Genomic DNA, 12516 nt, shown 5'->3' on the forward strand with positions numbered 1-12516 from the left:
ATGAAATTGCTCACTGAAAAAGACAAGTCAGACAGCCCAAGGACAAGTCAATTCTATTGATTTTGGCTCAGTGATTTCCAAATGCTTGGTTTCTATCACCCATAGAAATCTCTGCATTGTCGATAATAATGTATCACATAAAGAGCAAAGATAGCAACATAAGTTTATTAAGACTTAAATGAACAGACCAAACTATGTACCTTCCCTCAGTATAAACTGGGTCTGTATTATATATAGACTCAGAGGAGAGTCTACTCAGAACTTACTTTATATATAGACCTAAAGAAGCTTTCTTTTTATTCTGTTCAACAGCATCAATTCACCAGGACCTCTGTCTGGACTTCGTATTTCCAGAGTAACTTAGATTACTTTATTAAGGTGATTCTTACATTGAAAAGAAACACAATTTAACTGTTTATAATTCACCTTAACCAATGAGGGAAAATGAAGTTACTACTAATAATGGCAGCCAACTTTAAAAAATAAGAAATACAGAAATAAAGATAAAAGCTATCTAAATATGGTATTCTAGTATTTCTGAAGTAGAGGAAAGGGAAGATTTCATTATTAGTTGTCAGCTTTCTAAAAGGCCATGTTGATTAACATACAGTAAGTAATTCAGTTTTTCAATACATTACAGGCTGTCAATCTCCCCTTTCCCTGGTGTTTCATTTATTTCTTCATTTTTGCCAAGTGAATTCTTTTAAAAGACATTTCTTTAAAAAGATTCAGGAATTGTGTAAATAAGTTCAGTTTTGGCACATGGATAATGCATCCTTTTTAACAAATAATGTACTTGAAAAGAAGCCTTTATTGCATCTTATATTTGATGCAGAGGAGGCTTGCTTTTTAATAGGCTTATTCCTTTTAATATATACTCATTTAGCTGGACTACACTATCCTTCAGTGCATTATAAAGCATACATGGTAATAGAAGTTGGCAAGATAGCATAAACATACTTTTCTTAATATTAACTATGAATTGGTGGCAAATTCATGCAGTAAAGCTTTTTCTTGTGACTTCATCCTGGATAGTGCTATATAAAGAAATGTCTGTGAATGTGCTATTTGCTTTGAATTTCATTCTGCGTGATAGATTCTGTTGAGGCCTACTATATGTGTGTTGAAAAAGAAATTAAATAAATGTTAATAACAATAGCTTACCACAGAATATAATGATTTCCAAAGAAAGAAGCAATATACAAATGTACAAATACAGACAGGAATAGGTACAGGGTTTGGACACAGACAATGGTTAATACTTTTTATGTTATTTTCATTAATCACTAGTTGCAAAACTAGTTCCTTGCTGTAGTGACACATAAAGTTAGGTGTTATGTGGTTCACTGTATTTAGGAATACAAATTTAGTGAAGGATAATCAAAGTTAGTATAAGATATTACACCCATGCTTTAAGATGTTAAGTAATATTGAGAAATAATGTCCAAGAATTGCAATACTTGATTGACTGGAGTTGATAGTATTTTTTTGAGAAAAGTACTTCAGGAAAGAGAATGAAGCATCATAACAAGAAATTTGTGAAGTTAAAGCAGAGGTCATTAACGATATGAATAAGGGCCAGTCCAGTGACAGCCAAAATATGACAGCCTGGAACAAAAAGGAGATGATAACTTCTCCTACTGACACTATAGCCACTGTTCTTCAGGACTCTCAAGGCAGAGCTGTAAATTTTCTTTTTCATTTGTATGAAGATTCTGTTGCCTTTGATGGGCCTTCCTGACCTGTGAACCTCATGCATTGAGTTTTGCAACTGATTATACATATCACTTAGGAAATTAGAGGCTGTTGGGATGGGAGTGTTTAGAAGACTGACAAATCAGGTTTTATCTTTAAAATAAAACTTAACGAGACTGGCATTCCATAATGACACACTATGTGCTTGTAACTCTTACATATTATTTATCATTGTCACTATTTGTTCCAAAGAGTCAGTTCATAAGAAACACATCCTATATTTGCTGTGACTATGCAACAGTACTCATATCTTTTTTCTACAGTCCTTTATATATCTTAGCTACCAAGATAGTCAGCCTTCAGACCCTGTTGATAAGAGAAGCTGGAAATGCAGTATTTGGGGGTTTTCCTCTCCCCCCAACTCCTCAAATTTGATATCTTTTCCTTTTGTAAGACCATTGAGTTTCTAGAGAATTGCTAACCCTTGGCCTCCCTTTCTTCTAGACTATGCACTCTGCAACACTGAGGCAGTTTCCCAGGCCATGGCATGTGCCACCTTCTGCTCTGCTCTTTTTTAACTTTGCTCGGCTGCTGCTCTTTTTCTAAAAGCAAACCTATCTTCACTCAGCTCTCAAGCCTGTGTTTTCTCAGTGATCAGTACTTGACCATCGGTGAATTGTTTACTATTCTTGTCCCTCCGTTTTCAAACTGTGCTCATATTTTCAAGGCCTTTGTCGTATTCCCACGATAAAATTGTACATTGTAAGAAGAGGCAGAAGATACCAAGATCTGGTTCATACAGTAAATGCTCATAAATTCTCATGACTATTTGATAGCAAGCCTAATAGGCCACAACTAAGACCTTGAGCAAAAGGTTCAGGTAGCCTGAGGCCTCTGTCCCACAACAAAATGAAAATTTTATCTTTACTGGACCACTAGGTACAAAAATACTTATAGATTTATATTAGTGCACTTAAAGTTTAAGTCCAAAACAAGCTAGCATTAAAGTCTACTTAAACTAATTCTGCTTTTACAGATGCGAAAGGCCTCTGCCTTAGGTACATGCATTTAAATTTTCCATGTACCATCCATTTGCTACTTGAAATGTCTGTGGCAGTTCCTTAGGAAGTATTAAGTTCTTTGTCAGGACACATTTTACAATCAGAAGAGATCTTTGGATATTTAAAGACACAGCTGTGATTCAAAGTGTCCATTCTTCACCCATCCAACCCAGTTCATTTTAGCCAGGGAATTCCCTGAGCACTTGAAATTCTTTGTAGTGCTTATGTCTATAATTTCACTGATAGAGCAGCTAGAGACCTAGGTCCTGCATAAACCACACAAGTGTTTAAACAATAGTCAGATTAGTGTATTAAAAACCTAATCCATTAAGAGTGCAAACTTGCTGTTACATTGGTACAGTTCTGTTTGAAATCATGGACTTAATGCCTTAACTATTCATATTGCATTGTATTAACTCAAATGTATAGTCTATTCTGGAATAAACTGAACAATATAACCTGCTTAATATCTTAGTGCATGTGTGTGTTATAATTTCCATGAAATATGAGCAGGAACTGTATCAACTAGTTGTGTTTTAATAATTCTTTGATAAATGGAGTATTGTATGAAATAATATTGTTCACAGGATCTGTTTACATACAGAGTTATATCATGTGTCTGGACACAATCTAGTCACTGAACCTCTTATGATAAGGACAATGACTATTCTATTTCTTATGGAAGAAGCTGTTTAGCTGCATCATCATGCAGTGCATCCAAACAATAAACATTTAATATGAATATGACTAGCAAAAGACTGCATATTATCAAAAGAGACTTTTACTTCCACTACTAGCTTTGACGGTAATTTTCAAGTGACATGTTTCATTCTTCTCAGAATTATGTCAGTATTCTAATTCTTACTATTTAAGTGGAAAAAAAAAAAAAAAAAACACCAACAAAAACAGGGAGAGAAAAACAGCAGAAAGCACTACAGAAGCAAATGTCATACAGAAATGCAGTACAATAATGAAAGCACTTTATAAAATGTACCACCACAGGAAGAAGGAAATAGCTTTTATGTTTACAGTCTTTATGTATTTCTGCTTGCATCTAGTCTCCAGTAATATATTTCTCCAATGCCTCAGTTTATATGCCCTGCTTTTTCATCTGGTGACAAACTATATGCTTGCTCAGAATCCTGTCTCACTTATGGAGATTTGACATCTGTAGGAGACCATGTAATAGCAATCCGAAGAGATTGTTACAAAATACGTTTTCTTTCTACGGAGGGAAAGAATGCATTTCGTCTAGCCACAGTTTACTGATTTTCATTTATTTTCTGCATATACATTCACAGATTACAGGTATTACTGATTAATACCCAAGGTTGAATAAAGTCCACATACAACCATAAAAATAAAAAATATCTAACATTTCAGATTTTCCTTCTGAAGTTTCAAAGAAATTTTAGATTTCCCTCATGCTTGGAGGCTATTCCCTCATGTTGTCATTATGTGCAACTGATGAACTTTGGAGAGAAACTCAAGACAGGAAATGACATATTAAATTATAATATTACAATAATTCTCTTTGTTTCCTGAGAAACTGAAGTAATGAAACCCGTCTTCTTAAAGATTTATACCTCAGAACTGTTGTCATAATCTGGTCCTTTGAAATCTACTAAATGGTGAGTACATGCAGTTTTCCACTGTGGAGGGATCCCATGATCAAGCTTACTCCCCTGCCCTGTGCTATTCTGCAGTATAAACATAGCTTAATAAGCTTTTTCTCCCTTAATGTGGCCATGTGTTTTAAAATAAACATCTGATAGTCTAATATTCTTGAAACTTCTTGTCCTTTGTCCATTAGGACAAAAGTTATTTAACAAGCTATTTATTTATATTGCACTCCATCAGAATTATGTGAACACAGATTGAATTTAATGTAGTTTTGCGGGTTTTGCACCAGCTAAGAGTTTGTCTTGATCTTCAATAGCGTACTGTATTCAATATTGTGAAAATGCAGCATGTTATATATACATACAGTATTTCAAATCAAAGTGGTGGTTTCACCAAAGTATACTCACAAAAATTGGTTACATGGTAGGCTGATCTAATGTCATACTATCACTGAACAAAGCAGCCTTTTTCTTCATGGTATCCCTCTAACTTTCCTATTCCCTTATGTCATTTATGTTGTACTAAAACTGGAGCACAACAGAGCTCTTCAATGAACTAGTTTAAACTAATACCTTTCTCCTCCCTCTCTCCCCAGAATGAATAGCATTCTTCTGAGTCAGTGAGTTACCTAGTAATGGTATAAAGAGAAAATGTACTGTCAGAACTAGGGTAGCAATAGGGATCAAGACCTCTTCTTTGATAGGAGACTGACTCAATCATTCTTGCCACTTCAGTCTCAAGTTGAAAACTCAAATGTAATCTTTAACTCCTTGTATCCTGTTTAATAAAGAAAAAGATACAATGAAATTACTGTTTAGTGAGTTTTCATTTACAGGTGCACATTAAAATACCTCTTAACCCCTACATAACCTGTTATCCAAAACTGACTTGAAACAATCTCACAATTGAAACAGAAGACACTCTGCATATTTCACTGAAATGATATCTGGATATTCTGTTACTCATCTGCCACAGTGTTTTGGATTATGACACGAAAGGTACTTTTTGAAAATGAATGAAGTATTTTGGGTATTTGAGATATCTCCTTATTATAGATTAAGCTTAATTTCATATGCAATTTAATGTCTCTGACTACATGGGCATTTTAATTAACAATCATTAAGTAAAATGAATAAATATTCCTTAGTTCCAGGCTGAAAATATGCTCCTGTGCTCTAAAGCCTAGATTATTTTGTAATGAGGAGTCTCTAAATCCTTCCTAGTAGCTGTTACTATTTTCTTTTTCTGTTCAGTTTTTAAAGTTCTGTTCTGAAGATGCTAAATCTACGTGATCAGGATGATCAGCTTCATGAAGCACTTTCTATGTGAGGAATGACTAAGTAGATTCCATACATGAGGAAACGTCATGAATGGATGGAAAGAAAGTATCATTTGTAAAACCACAAAAGAATGCAGACAGATTTATCTGAACAAGTATTATGCTCCTTATATTCTTCTCTGGGAAAATTTTGGATTAAAAAATAGGGTTGCATTGACACATTTCAGTCTATGCTTATATATATATAATCATGTACGGTTTTTGATTAAAACAATAAAGTCAATAAATCTGTTTTCTGTATTGCTAGAAAGGCAAACTTCAGGTATAGCAAAAGCAACTGGAATTATAGAATTAGCAATATATTCAGGTCTTCTTATGGCCCAACTGTGAGACCAATTTTTCCTCACTTTCTTTTGACTTGCACATCTCAAATAAATATATTGATTTTTTTTTTTTTTCCTTACTTCAGAAAAAATAAATTAAAAACTTCCAAATCTTCCAGTCAAACACTTTGATTTGGGAGAGATAATCATTTGCTATCACAGAATTTCCCACTTGTCATTTCTCACCATCTTCTTCTTCACATTTAGAGGTATTCTGATGATTTGAAGAACAGGTAACATATTGTACTCTCACAATGAGCCCACTACAGTATATATTCCCTAAAACTTTTTAAAATATAATTTTACTGTAGTAACCCAAAGTATTTCAGTTATAAAGCAGTTAAAATATCTCATATGATCTCATGAACCTGTGGTTTAGTGATCAATTGGTAAGCTCTTGATTAGCATCTATTGAAGTTTTTAAAAGTGTATCACTTCCCAGAAGTCTTTGACTGGCTTTCTAGGTCCTTGAAGACAAATGAGAATCTCAAACTAATCCAAAGCAATAAATCATTGGGCTTTCTGCTGATTGGGAATCACGTCTTCTACTTTTCAGGTTGGTTGTCAGCTAATATCCTACTGACATATCTAATGTCTCTCAAGGGGGTTTCTATAAAAAACGTTGAAAAAAAAAATTGCTCTTTTGAGGAAAAGAAAGAAAAGAAATTGATGGTGAGAAATCAGTAAGAGAATTGTATTTTATGCTTACACATAACTATGCCCAAATCAGAATAATTTTACTTTGTTTCCTAATACTAATTAATTTAATTGCAGCTACTAATTGAAATGAAAATTTTACATTAAAACAGATTTCAGGCTTTTATATGGACAGACACTATGTAATCTACTAAAGTGAAAGCAAGTTAAAGCCCCAGACATAACCATATTCCAGTATTTAAATATGTATGAAAGATTAGGTACAGCTTTTAGGGATTTCCTGGTATTACTTAAATTCCAGACAGTGTCTGACTGCTGAGTTTTTCACGTACAATAAACCTACCATATTGACAGACAAACAAAAGTAATGTGTTACAAAACAGGTGTTAATCTTTAGCGGAAGATATGGATGAGGTAGATATGTTTTGCTGTTAATGAATAATGTATTCTTAAATGATGGTTTTCAAATGTCTCTTATTTGATATATGTCAAGGAAATTTTTAGATGTAAAAGAGAATCTTTGAAAGCAACAAATTAATAGTTCAGGTTTCTATAAGGAACACAAATATAAATAACTTGCATTCATTATTTCTACATATTGAAAATAATAAACATTAAAATGTTTTCAGACTATCTATTTAGATCTGTACTGCTCAGATGCTGAATCCTGCATCATATAATACGGCACATAAAAAAGCACAGACCTATGACCTTATCCCAGTCACCTCCCTCTTAGAGTGGTTTTCACCTCTAGCTGTCTGTGCCATGGATCTGAAAGAAAGGCAGGGGGCATAGAATATTCTAAAAGAAAGGTGTAATTTGCAGGTTGAAAGCATTTTTGACACAGAAAAGGCCAGATAATATTATATAGAATATGTTAATGTTTTGGTTTAGCTGTTACATAGACAATTAGCTATTACACAATTAAAATCTGTGAGCCACATTGACATCCATGACCCACTTGTTTTGATCTTTCACCACACTTCTGCAAGTTCACTCACTTTATACTGACTGTTTCTAAGTTAAAAGAATATGAGCTGAAAGGCAAAACTTGCAATGTTTTGGACACACTACAACATCCAGTGAACATCAGAAGGAAAATTCTAAACTTACATTGCACATCTGTTTTTCTTCAAAACTAAAAATCTTCAGAGTCATTCCCATAACTCTAAATCATCTTTGAGGACCTGCCCCAAACTTGTTCACATAAAGTGGTTATGAAGTTTAAGTTTTCACTGGTTAAGATTTTTCTCCAGCTGCTTCATAGTATTTTATTCTATGGTCTACTTTAATTCATAACTTTGTTTTTCTGGAGTGAAAATATGGAAGATTCAATGGTAAAGAACAAATTTGCATTAATATTTGAAAAAAAATAAAAAAAAGAAAGAAACTATTTTAAAGGGTTTTCTCATTTATGGGAGAAGTAGAGTTTCATCTTTAGCACACAGAAGGACTTTAAAAATCCTTTATTCTGGAAGTTTCACAGTATAAGCTAACTTAAGAAAAAAAAAAACCAACCTTCACCCCTCCCCCCAATCCAAAACAGCCTACTAATTTTTTACAGATTGTAAATAAATAAATAAAACTTATGTGGACAGGGAAAGGTCCTTCTGGTCTTCAACATCACCTCAAAAGTATTTAGAATTTAGGGCAACAGAGATAGTGAAAGATTTTGATAATTATTGATTGATTCAATACTGATGGTTAGGCTGAAATCCAAAGTGAGTCTTCTCAGTAGCATGAGAACAACATGACCTCCACAGTGCTATCTGGACTTTTGAAACTTTGTTCTTCTAACAGATCAGTGACACTTGTTTATTTTTACAAAAACAGTGATCTTAATGCAACCCCTAGTTTGACAGATGTTATACCAGTATAACAATTATTTATACTAATTTAAGTTTAAAAACAAGAGTGAAAACGAAGAAAAACTTAACTGGAATTACCTTACAGCATCCCAAATGGAATTTGAAAGCTTGAAGAATAGGCTGAAGAACAAGAGTCTTGACTCATCTTTAATGACGATTCTTTTCCTAACCTCTGGTCAAACTCTGCACATGAATAGAAAAGGTACAACTGCCAAGGAAGATTTAATAAGACATGAGCATGTTTTTGCACATATGAATGCACACACGCATTAACACACACACAGAGTTTACCTTAAAAAGTTTTATAGAAAACTAGTTAACTATATAATCTTATTAATCTTGTCAGTGCTTTCTTATTATTTCATATATTACTGTTTTATTATTACAATGATGATTATGATTATTAATTATGATAGGTATGATTAAAAAAATATTTTGCTTGTTTGCTGCATACAGTGTTCATTATCAAATCTCTCCTGACTTCAAGAATTTGATAGACGCTTTCTTTCTGATTGCATGTGGTTATGGTCACAGATGTTTTTGTCTCCATTCTGTCTATTGCACTATTTTGTATTTTCAGTATGGACAGTGGATTACCCTTCTTTGACCTGTTAGCATCAAAGACTTTATATTTCCTATCAAGTCATAAGGTATTTTTAGGTTGGCTGTTAGGTATGTTGATATTTTTAAAGTGCAGGTTACTGTTAATGCAGGTTCTACCTATGAGATTTTAAACTGACTCCTAGTTGCATTTTGTGGTTTCATGTATATGTTAATTAATTTATTTAGATTTTCTTAAAGACCCATATCATTTCACAGGATTCATTCAGAGTTATGATAAAATAGGGAAAAAGGCCCTGAAGTTCTAAAAGTTTTTGTCTTTACAGAGAAAACATTTCTTTCATCTCAGTTTGTTCAGTTCATAGCAGGCAGTGGTCGCAAAGGTCTGTTGAAAATCAGGAAAGCTTTTTCCAATATATGAAAAGAAAGAAGGTGTCATAAGAAGAGATCCAAAAGGCCAGGAAAATGACACATATTTTAATAAATTTGCTAACCTACATGTGCTTCTTTTACTATAAATCAATTAGTTTTCATTGAAAAGCAAGTTTAGATATATCTTTTATTTTCCTTATGTGTCTGAGACATTGTATTTTATTTCTCAAACTGCTGTTTTGCCTATTTATAGTTAAATTCCAGTTTCCTTTTTAATGAAATGTCAAAAGTAATGAGTAAAAGTGAACCATCACTTCAGTATAATCGAGATCTTAATTCCTTAATTGGAAACAAAATAGAAGTTCATAAGCATCTGCATAAATGCATATTAATTTAAGTAATTGCTTTAAAAAAGTATAAAGCTTAAAGCTGGTGATAACTTGTGTCAGCTAGTGAGGACACACATACACGCACACAAATGTTCTCCATGATATCTGACTTTTAAACTTTTTCACCGTCTTATTTTTTGTCCTTTAAAACCATGGTCATAAAGCAAACCAGTTGGAATTTTTCAAGAGGTAAAATACCCCAAACATTTATTTGATGTACTTTCCTAAAAAAACCCCAAAACAAAACAAAGCAACCCCACACACACTTTCACAATCACAGTCATTCGGCTTTGAGAAAGTCCACTTAGTTTTTCTTGAACGATAAATGAATAGTTCTGATAAAATTATTCCTGTTAGAAACAAAAATGAGAGAAATTATATGTTTACACTGCTATTCCATAAGTCTGTCTGGCAAATGAAAATCTAAACCACTGAATCTCCTGCTAAGACTGAGGAATTGATTTCAAATGTCAGCATGCTACAGTACAAGCTGATGAACTATTATTAGACAAGAAGTACCATGATGCCTAAATGTACCTATTAAATGTAGCCCTCATGCTGCAGTGCTCATATCTATATATTGCATATATTCAAAGTAACTGAATTTCATTACAACTAGATATTTGGACTTTATGAACAAGGAAACACTATACTTTTTTAAAAATTTATAATGTAAGTAAATTAATGAGAAAGTGATTTTTTTTTTTTTTTTTTTTTTTTTTTTTTTTTTTAGCAAGCAAGAAAAAACCCTCACGAGGTTAAATTAGAGATGTCTGGTTTAAGGTAGGATGAATTGTAGGTATAGTATGTTACAAGGACTGTCAAGCACATCAGTGACTTTCTTATGTCAAAAGTTGTTCTAGGTAAGGATTAAAACAGTTGGGTAAATTAAATGATGATGCAAGCCTCTATATGCCACAGAACTTATACATACACTTATAATCATATCCTTGCAATATCTGGAAGATGAAGAAAAGAGAAAAAGAGATTTGTCATCTCAGTGCAAAGAACAAAATTGACCTTGTACAAAAGGGCAGTGCAAGTACTTTCTTGTTTCCATTCTCAAGATGAAGAAAAAATGAAGTTCAAGTGTTAAAAAGGGAAATGGTAGGAGCACATGGGAAATACTAACTTGCTGAATTTCTTTCTCAACGCTTCTGGATCTTTGAATATCCTCTGACATACCTGTTTAAAATTGCTTAATTCAAAGAATGCTTCCATTATTAAGGAGTAACTACTTAATGTATATGAAGTATCTGAAAGAAGATAGAAGCTAAATGTTACTCGGAAAAACATCACCCCAGTCAGAAACCTTCCTAAAAACTCATGCTAAGCATCTTAACTTTGAAAAGATTGTCCAAAACTCAAGGCTTTCTGAGCTTCATTCATCCTTAATTACAGGATGAAGAGTCTACATCATCTGGTTTAGACAGGTTCGCTAGCAAGTTTCATTTCAGTATCACAGTGAAAAAGAAGGAAGTACTGAAGTAAATTTATATGAAAGCATTTTTTTTTCCTAAAGAATAACATAGTTAAGCAAAATAAAACAAGAACTGCTAACCACGTAAATAATTTAATCTTCTTATTTGCAGCTGTCTTAAATCTGATCCATAGGAAATACATGTTTGCAAAGACAGTGAGATGACAGTACATAGCAACGATGGAATGTGCAGTGTAAATGAAAGCTCCTGTTCACTGACACTCCAGAGCAATCATGTAGTCTTGCCTTTAATTGCCATATCTTGCTACTGGTGTATGTTTTGAATCATTTGCCTTCTACATATCTGAGAGATTCTCATAGCCAGTATGGTCAGCAGTGTTCATATTACTCAGAAAGACCATCTCTGTCTCTTCATCCTACCAATCCCCTAATAAACAGGAACCTGAGAAACCTCACAAACAGGGAAGAAAAATAAAATAAATATTTTGAGAATTTTGTATTCCAGTCTACACAGACACAGTAAAAGCTTTTAAGCTGCACTCAAATCTCGGTCTTTGAAGTATTAAATACTGGCCTTTAAAAATAAATAAATCTTGGAAAATCCTAGTTTTTATTTAGATACAGGAATATAGTAACATTTAACTGGAAAAGAACTCCTGAAATGTTGAGTTGAAATTCTTTGTCTCTTTTCCTCTCATTCATTCAAATTTTAGTTTAAAACTGCTTAAAAATATACTTCCCTCCACCCCACCCCCTTATTCCTATGTAATTAAGGTGTTATTTCTTATTGCTGAGGCCAGCAAGCAAAGATCTTGGGAAAAGACCAAAAGCTATTGTGAAGCACTGTATAATTTGCTGAAAGCTTCCAGTTCTCTGTGAATGGAGAAACAAAGTCCCGTTATGTCTTCCTTATTGTTGGACCAAGAGGGACAGGACACACAGGAAAAAAAGAAAAAAAAAAAAAAAAAAAAAAAAAAAAAAAAAGTAAAAAAAAGTATAAAACTGAAGTATTAGGAATCATCACTAAAATCAAGCAAATACAATAAGTACCATAGTCTCTATAGTATTAAGTTTGTAAGAAACAAAGCACAATAATACATAGCAACACTAACCACCTTCCGACATCATTCTGAGAAGTCTATAGAGTAGGTTAGAATGTTTCTTTCAAAACGTTTTTTTTTTTAAAA

Source organism: Athene cunicularia (genome assembly GCF_003259725.1).
Source record: "Athene cunicularia isolate RWA chromosome 4 unlocalized genomic scaffold, athCun1 chr4_part1, whole genome shotgun sequence".
Classification (NCBI taxonomy): domain Eukaryota; kingdom Metazoa; phylum Chordata; class Aves; order Strigiformes; family Strigidae; genus Athene; species Athene cunicularia.